Source organism: Cibotium barometz, chromosome 43, assembly GCF_041138505.1.
Source record: "Cibotium barometz isolate CiBa-2024 chromosome 43, ASM4113850v1, whole genome shotgun sequence".
Taxonomy (NCBI): Eukaryota; Viridiplantae; Streptophyta; class Polypodiopsida; order Cyatheales; family Cibotiaceae; genus Cibotium; species Cibotium barometz.
Genome location: NC_141088.1, coordinates 24,555,069 through 24,570,566, shown reverse-complemented (window position 1 = coordinate 24,570,566; position 15,498 = coordinate 24,555,069). Strand labels below are relative to the sequence as shown.

Below are 15,498 nucleotides of genomic sequence, written 5' to 3'. Positions count from 1 at the left end.
TAAATATGTAAAAGATTTAAATAATTATCAAAAGCTATAAATTTCACTAAAATAAACATGCTCATTTGGGTCCAAAATATTAATAAGTCAATGAGAAGCTCTCGTTTGATTATTCTAGTTTGCATGTTTTCATGGTAAATATTATGATAAATTGGATTTCTTTCCCCACTCTCTTCTAGTTTGCATGTCTTCATGCTAAATCTTATGATAAAATAAAGTTTCTTTCCCCACTTTCTTCTTCCACCTTAGTGTAAGATTCCTCCCCAGCCCCTCAAGATGTCCAGTATCTTCCTTGTAATCAATTCCCTCTTCAGAATAATAAAAGGTCTTGAGAGAGAAAATGTTCTAAAGAGAGGTTATTCAGATTTTAGATATTTTTGTAAGGAAAAATATCTCTTCTTATTAAAAAAAGTTTCCCCGAAATAGAAGTTCAAAAAGATTTTCAAAAGCTGCATTAGAAATAAATTATAATCTGTTTAAAAGGCCTTATCCTAAGGGTCCAGATTTGTTTGAAAATTTTAAATTAAGGTTCTGAGGGGCTAATCAGATTCATCGAAATGTATGAAGGAGATAAATTGAAGAAATAAAGAAAATCCCCCCAAAAATGAGTAAATACTCACATAAGATGAAGAGTGGACTAAGGACTAAAGGAAATACTAAAAAAATGAAGAGTGGACTAAGGACTAAAGGAAATACTAAAAAAATGAATTTTTGACACCTCAAGAGTGGGGATTTCCCTCATGAAGGAGGCGCCTATTTCACATGTGTGGTGGAGTTTTAAATTCTCAAATATTGAGATATTTCATCTCTCCTCTCTCCTAATTCAAGTCTAATTCCAAAAAGTAAGCTAAACTGACCCAAAAATGGTCAAAAATTAACCAACTTGATCTGGAAAATTCTAGAATCAGTTTGCTCGGTCAGAAGCTCACTTTTTTCTATAAATAGAAGCCTCCCCCTTTGTAGAAGGTTAATAGTGTTTTATGCACTGTTACTCTACTCCACCCCAGAGCCAAAAATAGTGAATTTATTGATAATTCATTAGTTTTTGACCTTTCCCTCTTCAAAAGAATTGGTGGCCACTCTTGTTGCAAGCAAGAGTAGATCCCTCAAACCATCAAGCCAAAGAAAAGCTCACAGAAATTCAAGTAAGCTAGAAATCCTACTTTTTCTTTTTAATGGTTTTCTAATTTTTTTATTTTCTTTTAGATTTAAATTCTATGCATAGAAAGATGCATATTGGTTATTTTTTTAGTATAAAAGTGTGATTTTCATTAGAATTAAGTTCTCTGCATAGAAAGATGCATATTGGAAATAAGTTTTTTATATTATGAAAGTGTTACTTTCATCAATATTGATTCTTATGCATAAAATGATGCATAAAAGGATTTTTTAAATTATAAAAGTGTTACTTTCATCAATATTGATTTTTATGCATAAAATGATGCATAAAAGAATTTTTTATTATAAAAGTGTTACTTTCATCAAAATTGATTTTTTTACATAAATAGATGCATAAAAGGATTTTCTTTTATATAAAAGTATTATTTCCATAGAAGTTGGATTTAATGCATAAATAGATGCATACAAAACTTCTATATCAAAATAAGAGTTCTCTTTAATCCTATGTTTAAATCCCATGAATATTGGTAAATGAATAAGTAAATACTCTGTGAGAGAAAATTCTACCGTTTCATATTCTCTAGGATGGTAATGAGAAAATTCAAAAAAACTATCGAAGTCAAAATTTTAGATAAATGATTAATTTATTCCTCATAGGAATTCATGATTATTTTTAAATTCAGTTAAGCAAAATACTCAATGAATAAAATTCAGTAAAGTACTAATTGAAATATTACCCTTCGAGAAAGTTAGCTGAGGGAGAACCTTTCCAGAATCAAACCCTGAATCAGACTATGACCAAGACTTAATCTCCTTCGCCACTTTCAAGAACAGATGATATGATCAGTTCAAGAAAATTTCACTCAAATCACCACCGAATCTGAAATCAAGTTAAGACCCTTGATTCTGATCTGAGGATCAAGGTTATAGAAATCAAGAAATTCTGTTGGAATTTTAAACCTGTGATCTAGAAGTATTGGGATACGGATCAAGACTGAAAACTTGCATAGAAACCCTATTTTCTTACGCCAGAAGGTTTAATAAAAGCCATTACAACTGTTGTTTTGAGTACTTGAGATTGAGCAATGATTGATCTTGTGGCAGATAAATCCCTCCGACTTTACGGAGATGTCATGGCAGGCCATTGCCAACTCCATTGACGTGGCCAAAAAATACAAGTAGCAAATTATCCAACCAGAGCACCTGCTGAAAGCCTTGTTAGAGCAAAAAAATGGAATCGCCCGAAGGATTTTTTCAAAGGCTGGTCTGGACAATACTCAGCTGCTCCAAGCACAGAGCGATATATAGAAAGCCAACCTAAGGTTTGTTGTTGTTGGTCTCTATTTGGTTGTGTTTGTGTGCATAAAAGTATTAATGAAAAGATGAATACTTTTTATACTTTAGAGGCAATATAATCACATAAGAAAATCAGAGCGAATCAAAGAACGACTCAAGCGGCAAAAACCTACCCAGGTCTTGACCAGCCTGGGTATGGTGAAAAATGGTGTGCTTCCAGTACGATGGGCGAGGACCGACGAAGCGGTCCCTGAGTGAAGTGCCAAGACACCTAAGGAGGATCCTGGAGGGTTCTGATCGGGGATGCATGGGCTCGCGCTGCTTAGGATACCCATGCATATGTCATGGAAGATATATATATGTATGATGATGAGAGAATTATTATAATCTGTTATTACTGGATCTCGTTGCTGACTTGTTGGTGCTGTCTGCTGGTGGTCCTCAACGGAGAGTCCATAGTGATACTGTTTTGTGAGAAACAAGGATTAAATGGAAATTCTGAGTTATGACATCTATAACCAATAATTGTTTATCAATGGATTATTTTTAAAAGTTAAAGTTTAAAGAGGAGTGTGTGCGTATCTGTATTCTATAGCAAAAGTTAAGAAAGGCATTCAATTATGGGTGGGTGAGTACTTGTCTGATTCTACTAATTCCAATGGTTGGGTAGTGGCTAGGCTAGAATCAGATAGAGTTTTAATAATAAAATTTATTAATAGGAGTACTTGTCTGGTTCTACTAATTCCAGTGGACAGTGGTGGCTAGGCTGGAATCAGAAAGAGTTTTAATAATAAAATTTATTTATAGGAGTACGCTTAGAACTCGAGTAGTTAAATAAAAGCCTGAAGACTTCTCTAATGAATAGATCAACGGCTGTGCCTGATTCAATTAGGAAAAAAGCGTTGATCCCTTTAAGTTAAGTCTGTAATAGTTTCCCTTCTATCTGGTTTATTCAGATGAAGATTAGTTTAGTATCTTGACCTCGTTAGAAAAATTTGTTAAGAAAATAAATGGTAGAATCATCCCCGTTTTCTGGGCATGGAAAATTTTCCCGATTTTGGTTTTCGGAATGACCACCAGCTTAGTCTCGTGCCCGAACATTCCAGGGCGAGGCCCCGAGTGAGAAACCCTGCCCCCCGCGCAAGAGGAAGCTACTTCCGCTGCTACCATCCGGGAATCCGGTGCGCAGAGGGGGCAGTTGGGATCTCACACTCAGTTTCCCTACCATGTATAAGTGGTCAAATCTAAGAGTGGGCTAATATTTGTTTTTTTTTCAATTTAAAAGTGTAAACAATAACAGTCCTTCTACATATTTACGTATGAATAATAGAAACTAATGCACACAACAAATCATTAGATTATGTGAGCATGTAGAATAGGATTCTCTTTCAAGAGTTAAAAAATTATGATGAAATAATGAAGAATCCAAATTTAATCATAAATTACCTTACATGATGTGAGAGTACTTCCATTATTTCTAGACTACATGTATTGATGTCCAAACCTAAGAGTGGTGCTCCTTCCATGAATAATTATTTTTCCTTGTAACTTAAATGTGTAGATAATAACAACCTTTCTATATCTTTAAGTACATGAGTTGAGAGTACTCCCATTCTTTAAGTAGGGGAGGTGAGAGTTCTCTCACATAAATTAGCCTTTAAATAATACATGAGGTGAACTTGCTCCCATAAATTAGCCTTTAAGTATATGAGGTGAGAGTACTCCCATAAACGTTTCTATTTTATTCAAAGGAAAAAATAAACATTATAAGAGCTACATTTCTTTTAGTTCTTGTGTAGAGATGGAGGAGGTCTAAAATAATACCTTTATTTTAGTGCTTATAGGTAGACCTTGATTATGTCACTCTATAAAAATTGATAGAGCATGTCCATGCAGTTAAAATACCATGGGCATGCCCATATGCATGCATGTAAAATTTGATATAGAATGCGTACATTTAAAAATTGATATAGCATGTGCATGCATTTGAAAATTGATATAATGCATGTATTCACCCCTTTTTTATATTTTGCATTTTTTAACATAGTTTTTAACCACCCTTTTATGATTATCTCTTATTAATATACATACGATATATAACTCTCCCAACAACAAAACTCCTCTAGTGTAGAATAGGATTACTTACAACCTAGTTTAGTTTCCAAGTTTGTAAAACCTTTGAATTCATGGCTTACGTGTGTGAATCTCCTTATATATATATATATATACATATATATATATATATATATATATATATATATAAGAAGAGGTGGCAACAAACACAAGAAAGGAGATGGGATCCTGGCATCGATTTTTTTTTGGGGGGGGGATACATAGGAGATGGGATCCCAGCATCGAGTCGCTGAGTGCCTTGGGGTGGTGTGTGTGCTACTACTGCATGCTCGCTCTGCATGATTCTGACAGGAATCAAAGGACTCCAAACTAAGTTGAAAACCAAGAAGAATGCAAATCTTCAACACCTCTACTGATCGTATAGAGAAACATGTGTAAATTTTCCAATAAAAACATTGTGAGGAGTGCTTAATCTATGGAGGGAAGAATCAACATCAATTTAAATTAAACTAAATGTTGAATCAGCATTCTTGAGGGATTTGTATTCTAGTCAAGCACTCTAGGTGTCCTTATTGTCAATACAAACATTGATGTGTTGAAACTTAATCATGTTTCTTTGTGATGTTTTACTATTGAGTGATCTTGGAGCCTTAATAGTAAAAATTTTACTTTTATTTTTTGTGAGTGGAGTATGTACTCTAGTTTCACTCTGAGGATGTCTTTTTTTTAGTCACCTAGTTGAATTCTTTGTAGAATGATTTAATCATAGTTTTTAGAATTTATCTTACATCATATTTATTAGCAGTAAGTGGTAGTGACTTAGTAATTAAACAACCTTATCTCTTTGCTATAGATGATGGAATTGAAGTATCTCAATTGAAAGGTGGTGATATGGAGAGAGATAAAACGCCTAAACTACAAGATTTTCAAGGAATGTATTTGTTCTTATCCTCCATCAAACATTTCAAGACATCTAAAGAGAATTCTTGATGGGATCTAGCAAATAAATACTTGTAGATGTGCCAGCTCACCCGTTTTATTAGAGATAGAAGGAATTTGCAACCCAAAGGATGGTGGAGGAGAGCAAAGTGAAGAACAAGATCTACATATTGGAGACATTCTTTGTGAAACTAGATAATACATACCATTAGGAAGCATATATTCTTTTGTAAGAGATGGAGATAAGTTAGTTTTTGAATCATCTATGACAAACATAGAGATGCAATCCACATTGGGAAGCATAGTCATAGATGAGTATGGGTGTATGAAGACAAAAAAGGATAGGTAAATGATGTGGATCCTAATGAACATCATTTTTTGTTAAAATTGAAGATTCTAACTTCACAACATATCTTTGCCTATGTGGCTTACTAATATAAAGCAACTTTGGCTTCATGTATGAAAACCTCTTTTGTGCCTCATCCTTAATGTGTCTATTGAGCCTTCAAATTTCCATTGACTCTTCAAAATATAGTTTTACTTATGTCCGTGAACTTGATTAACTTGAATGTAAATTTATATCATAGCATATGACAATCAATACACATATTAATTGTCAAAATATAGTTTTACTTATGTCCATGAACTTGATTACCTTGAATGTAAACTTGTATCATATCACATGATAATCAATACACATATTGAGCCTTCAAATATCCATTGTTTTTTTCAAAATCTAGTTTTATATTTTTGTCCATGAAGTTGATTACATTGAATGTAGATTTGTATCATTATAATGAATGCTTCCAAATTATTATCTTATATTATTTGCTTATGTTTAATAGATATTGACGATGTCATAATAGGATGAGACTTGGCTACATCTTTTAGTATGAGATTCACATCAATTCATAGTAGGATAAGGCTCAAACTTAAGTTTGAGCATATTTCTTGGTTTGTGTAATTCAAATCATTTCATGGTGGGACACAAACCTATTCCTTTATATACAAAGGTTACCTCAAATTTTAGTTCAATGCAATGAGACACATTGGGAAAAGCCCAAATATCTTAATTTAACTAATTCAAATCAATTCATACTAGGATGAGGCTTAAACTTAAGTTTGAGTATATTTATTGGTTTGAGTATATTTCTTGGTTTGAGTAATTAGATTATTTCATGGTGGGACACTAACAAATTTATTGATATATACAAAGGTTTGCTCAAATTTTAGTTCAGTGCAATGAAATACATCTAGAAACGTGTAGCACAAGTTTGTGACCACCCTACATATGAAAAGTTGTAACAAAGCCTAGAGAACAAGTTTGAGCCCTAAGATGAATATTTCTAGTACTTTTGTCATAAATAATTGCCAATAATAATGTCTTTTTTATAATTGTTCTTGGTTATGATGGTTTTAAGCTCTCGTGTCATGGTTTGTATGCATGAGCTATCACCCTTTATTATATTTATTGAGATCAACCTTGACTTGAAAGCTTCATTATGATTGCAATCAAATTTATCTTTTAAGGTCGCAAATATTATGTCGTATAGAGATTTGAAGAACATAAAATGGAGGCTCTCAATAATGATGGAGGTGATTTGCAATAACTCCACAAGGGTTGTGTAAACTCGATGTCGAAGTGATAATAGTAGGTGCAAACTATCCAAAAATAGATATTTATAAAACAAGTCCAGGATTTTAATTTATTTCCATGTTAATGTTGGGACAATCCACACTCTCCAACATATTGATCTACAACAAGAGCAAATAGAGTCAACTTGCAATAAAGTCAATTAAAATGTGGATGCATCTACTAGTTTTCTTGAGAAGTGTGAAGGGAAGGAGATGCAACAAGATGAAATTCATTATGATATTCAAGGATACAACAACTTTCTTAAAAAATTACAAAGACAAGATAATCCAAGGAGACAAAGAAACTAATCATACAAGCTTAACAACAATGAAAGGTACAAGACATGCTCAAAACCATATGGATAGGAGATTTATAAATATGAGTGGATAGATAAATTTTTTCTAGGCATTTTACAAGAGTGATTCGTTATGGCCAAGACGTCCTTGTTTTCATTGTGAATAGAATAATTTTGATAATCAAGCTAAATGAGGGTTATATAGTGGAGAGAGTGGAGTTGAGGCCGTAACACATAGCATATATGACCAACATCTTGTCCTTTTACTTCAAGTTACTAGTCTAGATCCATAGACACTAAAATTTTTAATAGGTAAATAGATTCGTGTGAGTACCAAGAATTATATAAATGAATGGATTTATGAGTATTAGTAATAGTAAGTAAATAGAAATTGATAAAAAATTCTTAATGTTTAATTATACATAATACAACAAAGAGTGCAAAGAAGTGGATAGAATAGCAAGCTTCATAAAAATCCAGCACTAGGCAATCAAAAGGAAAGCAATATCAATGACCTACTTTTTTGGTGTCTTTGGAGAAGACCATGTTAACAACAATATTGGATTTAAATGGATTTATATTGGAATTAATTGAAAATGTGTATAAAGGACCTTAGCCTAAGGGTCTAGATTTTCACAAATTTTTGGATTATGGTCCAATTAAGGTTCCTATGGGCCAATAGGATTAATCCAAGTGTGGGGAGCAAATAATTCCAATGAATAAAAGAAAAATACCCAAAAATGAGTAAATACCCACATAAGATGAAGAGTTGACTAAGTACAAGGTTTATTAGTTAAAAACTATGACATATTACTAAAAAAATGAAATATTTTGGTATAATGATACATTTTTGACACCTTGGTAAGGAGGGGGGAGACTTAAAGGAGGCACCTATTTCACACATGTGGTGGAGTTTTTAATTCAATAAAATTGTGATATTTTTATCTCTCCTCTCCTTGGTAAGGAGGGGGGAGACTTAAAGGAGGCACCTATTTCACACATGTGGTGGAGTTTTTAATTCAATAAAATTGTGATATTTTTATCTCTCCTCTCTCTTGGATCAAACCAAATCAAAAGGGAGCCAAACTAGGTCCAAATCTTGTCCAAATTCAGCCAAACTCAACCTGGAAAATTCTAGAACCCAGTTGCACTTTGTTAGAGGCCTCCCTCACCTATAAATAGATCCTTAGTCTTTTGTAAAAAAAATCTCTGAATTACACCGTGCCAGTATTACATTAAAATGATAATATTTTTTATTATCCCTTAAAAATCCTCTACTTTTGGAGAGAGTAGAGCCTCTCCAAAAGTAGAGGATTTTTAAGGGATTTCCTTTCAACACACTAACCGATGGCTTCTTCTAAGATAGATAAGCAAGCAAAAACAAGAGGTAAAGTGTAATTTTATGGTTTTTCTGTACTACTCTCAATGTTTGCATTTCTCAACCCCTCTCAAGCTTGAGAAGTTTCTAAATTAAGTGTTTATAATGCAAATCAAGCTTTTCTAAAGAGTTGTAATGAATCATTAAGAAAATTTTACATTTATGCTTAATTAGGATGCTTTTTATGTTTATCTTTGTCTCCCCAAAAGAATGGTCATTCCTATGACCAATTCTCTATTCAAATGATGCTTCTCGAAATTCTCAATTCACAAATCAAACTCTAGGCTTGTGAAGCTAGAGGTTAAGAAAATGGTTTTTTATACTTATATGCTAGTAAATTATGGTAATCTTATGAGTTAAATCCGTAACTTAGATTTAAGGTTAAAATATACTTATACTATCATAATTACATTACTAAGTCTTATTCTTTTCAAAAATATTAAAAATTATCAGTAATAGCAGCGGAGCTATGGTAAAATTTTTAAGAAACTAATACATTATTCATTCTTATGCATAACGTGAAAAGAGAACTTTCTACCATATTCTAGGATTGAACATCCTAGGCTAAAAGAATGATTTTCATTACATTCAATGGAAAACTAATTTTTAAAGTTTATGCATAATTAAATAATTAGGAAAAGAAAAAATTATGGTAATTCTATTTAAATGATAAAGGAGGAATTCCCATGACATTTGGAATTCAATCATTTAAATGGGAATTAAAGTGGAATTCTTAGCATATTAGAATTAATGGATGAATTTTAGATAAATTTAATTTATGCATGAGAAATATTTAAAAAATAAAAGAGGAATTCCCATGACATTTGGAATTCAATCATTTAAATAGTAAAAATGGAATTCTTGGCATATTGAATTAATGGATATTTTTATTAAAGAAAAGAGAAATTTTAGATAAATTTATTTGATGATAAAAGAGGAATTCCCATGACATTTAGAATTCAATCAATTAAATGTAAAAAGAGGAATTCCCATGATAATTGAGATCCAAGAAATTAAATGGAAAAAAGAGAAATTTTTAGCATAATGAGTATTTATCAAAAGTGAAATTTTGAGCATTATTGGAAAATATGGGTAGAATTGTTTTTTGTAAATCCCATGAATTCTTTTATTCAAAAGAAGAATATTGAATATAATTCCCTTGAGAAATTGAGAAAGAATATGGAAATAGCCGTCGACAAAAATAACCTTTATCTAGACCAAGCAATTGGCAAAAATTTAGAAAAAGTCCCATTATCGATATCGAAGTAGGAAAAGCTACTAAATGGAAATAAATGTGAATGGGATGCGATACGATCTGAATGGATGCGATACGATCTGAATGGATGTGATAAGATGTAAATGGGATGTGATAGGATGTGAATAGATGTGATAAGATGTAAATGGGATGCGATAAGATGTGAATGGGATGCGATAGGATGTGAATGGGATGCGATAAGATGTGAATGGGATGCGATAGGATGTGAATGGATGTGATAAGATGTGAATGGGATTTGATAGGATGTGGTGTAATGACACTACTAGCCATTGGGTGTACATAGACTCGTGTAGCGACTCTTTTTCATCGTATAAGCGAGCCTATTTAGAGTCGCTCTACTGGAGTCACTGTGTGGTACGTCGTTTATACGATGCTGTTAGCGAATATTGTAGCGATGCTTTGCGCATAAGCGTTAATTTTTTTAAAAAAATCTTAATCGTCGCATAAGATTTTTAGTGTTAGATTTGGTACTTGGTACTTGGTACTTGGTACTTGGTACTTGGTACTTGGTACTTGGTACTTGATTTGATATCATGTTGAAACCTCATACTTGCAATTGGTACATGGTACATGGTATTGGTATTGTAATCGTAACAGCTCGTACTTGCAATTGGTACATGGTACATGGTATTGTAATTGTAACAGCTTATGTTGAGCTTGATACTTTGAAATCACGTGCTTTGAAACTTCATAGTTCGGATCTTTAATCTTGAAAGTTAGCTTGAGTTGATACGTAGCAGCGTAGAATCTGGGACCTCTGCAAAAATTATGAAAATCAAAAGCTTGTTAATATTAGACCCTAACATAGAAAAACACTCACTGGAACTACGATAAAGATTCTGATTTGTCTCTATCTAGCTTTCCAAGAGCTTTTGAGAAATTGTTGATGCTTGCCAATCTTTTGCTTCTTTTGATGTGTTACAACGTGGCCTTGCCTCTTTCCTTGTTTAGGGTTTGTTTTTTTTTAACGTAAAGATAAATAAATAACGTTCTCGTAGATACTTAGGCTAATTAACTTATCGACAAATAATTAATTGTTTGACAATAGACAAATTAAATGATGCAACGAACATACGTCAATATATATCATCAACAAATATATGTACATGTGTCTAGAGTGTGTGGTGATCAATCGTCACATATACAAAACAGATCCCTAAGTATGATCACTACATGAGCCATCACTATACGAGTCGCTAGTATCGGGCTCGTGATCACCATCACCATCACCACTACCACCACCCGTGCCCCCACCCGCAACACCACCATCACCAGCGCCACCAAACGTGCCCCCACCTGCAACACCACCATCACCAGCGCCACCACCCATGCCCCCACCCGCGATCTCCTCTCAACCTCTCGGCATCGCCCCTCGGCCTCTTGTCGAGCCACCTCTGTCATGTCATCCTTGCCATATTTCTCCTGCGTTAGTTAGTGAAATCAAATAAGAACATATTATAGTTAACATGAAAATAAACTACAAAACAAAATAGTGATACCCACAAGTGGATTTGGCCTGTCACCAAGTGTCGCCTGCAAAGCGCGGTAGCCGTAGTATGTGGCATACTCCATCTCCTGCGCCGTAGGTGCACGACCGTAGTCTTTGGTCTACATCAAGACAAAACCAAAGACTTATTGATTTCTTCATTCAATAATATTACCTTTGAAAGTTAAAATTTGAACGGTCTATACTCACAAATGTGGCCACAAATCCATCTCGTCCCATCCGGCCTAGTCTATGTGTGACCAGCTTGTAGTCTCTTTCGTGCTTCCATCTATGTAAATTTGATTAAACAAAATAACATAGATTAGAGAACAGTTAGAATCAGTCTAGCAAAGTTCATATGAATTCTGATATACGTTAGCAAAGCCATACACCTTCTGCAGAGGAAAAGTGATGCGTAGGCGTCTCTCCTTTGCGGAAGTATTGCCATGTCTCCATGCACATATCATCCCTCCTCTTGTTTGTCTCCACCATACAGTAGCATCTGTTTATTTTTCATATTTCAATAAGCGTTAGAATATAAATAAGAGGAGATCCAGATGTCAAACCAATGTAAATAACGACGGGGACGTACCTACTTTCATGGATTGGTTATACACCCATATGCAACGAGTGTATACACCCGTATGCAACGGGCGGTTAGTGATCATGAGCCAATCTCAACGGAACAAAGAGAGTTTATGATCGGGTGTGAAAGACAAGTAACTTGTTGGGTTTTGAAAACTCTGAACTAAACAAATGAATCTCAATTTTTTTAATAATTTATTTATTGGTCTAGGCTCAAATGTATACCAACATGTGGGCTTATGGACAACATCTTCCGATAAAATCTATTGACGACTTACGTCTAACTCAAGATTCTTGCATTGTTACCTCTTTCAAGTAATTTATCATGTGCAAGTTCAAGATCTGACAAATCTTATCGACAGTGAACTTGGTTACATGGGAACCATAGTTGGCATTTATGAAGTATCGTATCGTATCTTCAAGGAAGTAAATGACATCTCTCTTCATGCAACAATGACATGTAGATTTCTTGAAGCTATACATAATTCTAAAGTTTTGATTCGTGTATTTTGACAGGTGGTTTTGAAGGTGGATTGGTTTCGTGCCGAGTATAAAGGCAATAATGCCACAATGAAAAGAGAACCGTCCGGATTTTGGTCCGTCGACTCCTCAAAGTTATTGCGTGCAACCAAAGAGCCTTACATTCTGCCAACTCATGTTGAACAAGCGTTCTTTTACAAGAATACAGATGCTCATCCATGGTGGGAAGTTGTGCATGTCCAACCTAGAGGTCAACACTTGTTTGATAGCATTCGTTGACTCTGAGAAAGCGGATCAGGATGAATTGATTACGTCCTCGAATCTAGACACATCGATGTTAGAGAGGTGTAGAATTCTTCTTTCCGATCATGATGACATTGTAGATGATGAGAACGACAAGGATCCAGACTCTGACACTACAGACACCGAAGAGGAAGAAACAATGGATGTCGAGCCTACGGAGGAAATGAACGTCAACACAGATTTAATGATGGAGGAGTTTGAAGAAGTCAACAAGGATAATGAAGATGAAATTTTATTGACGGATCAACCTATGTTCGGTAAGATTTAATCTCAAAATAATTCATTGTGAAGTCATGATTTTTATTCTTTTGAAAACTTACTAACAAGGGTGGGTGGTGGGGAGTCTCGTGGTGATAGCCTCATATGGCTAGTGTTGGGATTCAATTCCCCTTAGACTCGTTTTAAAATTTCTTGCTCTAGGTGTGTACAGGGTAATTTCAACTTCAAGTTCACTGAAAGAAAGTTCGTATCGAGATTTGATTCCCCTCCTCTATGAAGGCTTCTATCTTCAGTACTACCCGCAATCAAGCATTGTTCCCTGGATCGACTTGGCCTAGCAGTAGACCATCGAAGCCAGCAGTCTTCTAGCATTTCATGGCAGTAGTTCCAGCAGCACCCGCAGTACCCTTAGCCGTAGCACCCCCCACACTGCCCATTTGCTGCTCTAGCTCTGCTCTCTCTCTCTCCATGACACTATGGTCACCCCAGCTTTGATGTATGTGGGAGCAGTATGGGCCCCATGCTTGTCAGTCGCCTCATGAATGTAGATTGAGAGACCATAGATATGTATGATCTCACGCTTGTTCCGCACAGCAAACTATCAGTACCGCTGTTCTACTACCATTGTTCTACTTGACATTGGTATCAGAGCTCTCTGGTGGTAACTTTTTGGTCTCATAGGTCATTTTGGCCTTTTGAAGATGTAAATATAGCATTTCATTTTGTTTCATTTCTCTCTCTCTCTACTTACCGTGCATTGTCGCGTCGATGACTCATGAGTTTGCACATTTGCTTCAGCAACCACTTTCGACTCCATCCTCTCCCAAACTCCGTCTCCAGTGTGTTGATGGCATATTTCTTGTCATCCTCAAGTTGATCGCTGCATTGCAAAACAAAGTCAGTTAGTAATTCAAATAAAAAATTGTAATTCATATTCTTTATGTTAAATAATACTTACTGCCATGGTATATGAACTCACTGTAGATAAGACATGCAAAGGTCTCTCATCCGACGTCGTCTGAAGGCGATGCCGAGGGATACCCCCATCAGGCGTGATGTTGCATGTGACATTCAAAGTGCCAGTGCACATGTGCATCGGCACTGGTGGGGGCACTGGTGGGGGCACTGGTGGTGTGATACTCTGTCGGGTTGATGCCTACGTGCAATACAAACATACGATATATTGAGATGTGAGTTCTTAAAAAGTACTTGATATTTAATCCGTAATCGCCATAAAAGATATACCTACGGGACGAACGGCCACTAGCCTGTGAATCAAGTGTCACCTCAGTACCAGGAAGTACATCAGGAGTAAGCCGCTGACTCTCGTGATCTGATGTACCTGGGATAGGAGTCCTAAGCAAACAAAGACATCAAAAGGATATATATATTAAGAATTCTATATGTAAAAAAAGGATGACATTACTATTTTATCAATCGAGAAGCTTACCGATGCGCTGTAGTGTGTGCATGAGAAGAAGTCTCCACTCCTGCATGTGGCTAGGAGGATGTACCCTTTCCAGGTCGTACAAGCATACTGAATCTCCCAAGAATCTTGATGGTGCTGTCTAAACCCGCATCATCCATCTCCACATAATCTGCCATGGCCTCTGACAGTGTATCTCTAGAAAGTCTAGTGCCTCGTAGCAAAGTCTTGATGATCGCCAGCTTCACTTTACGGGTGTGGTCACTCATCGTATCTATATATTTAAAACAACTATATGTCAGACTACAGATACATTGTTAGCGGAGAGCTCAATCTATCTAATCAGAAACATTGACTAAATAACTCCAAGCAAGATGCGTCCACATCTCGAAGTTTGCAAGAGTCATATATGGACTGTTGCAAAGAACGTCGAAAATAAGGATAGATGTCCAATATGTTTGTGAAAGAACTTCTTTCCAATCTTACGACATGAAGGTAGAGATGGCCACTTTAGTCCAGGATATCAATGGAAAATAAAATTGTATGTAGGCCATAACAATGGATTAGACAATTCTCAATCTAATATAAGAACTTCTTTCCAATCTTACGACATGAAGGTAGAGATGGCCACTTTAGTCCACAATATCAATGGAAAATAAAATTGTATGTAGGCCATAACAATGGATTGGACAATTCTCAATCTAATATAAAGCGGCCATGTGGCCATGGATAGTTTCCAATAGGCCATAACAATGGATTGGACAATTCTCAATCTAATATGAAGCGGCCATGTGGCCATGGATAGTTTCCAATAGGCCATAACAATGGATTGGACAATTCTCAATCTAATATGAAGCGGCCATGTGGCCATGGATAGTTTCCAATAGCGCACTTTAGATCAAAGCTTATCCATGACCCACGACTTGAATCTTGTTAGATGGCATTACCTGACGCAGTTTCTAATTGATAAATTGTGTGAGGTGCAAA

The 15,498-nt window shown here is 35.2% G+C and overlaps 1 pseudogene; it reads right to left on the bottom strand.

Annotated features, from left to right (window-relative positions):
* Nucleotides 1–11,140: 11,140 nt before the first annotated feature.
* Nucleotides 11,141–14,780, bottom strand: LOC147613713 (uncharacterized; annotated as a pseudogene).
* Between the last annotated feature and the right edge of the window lie 718 nt (nt 14,781–15,498).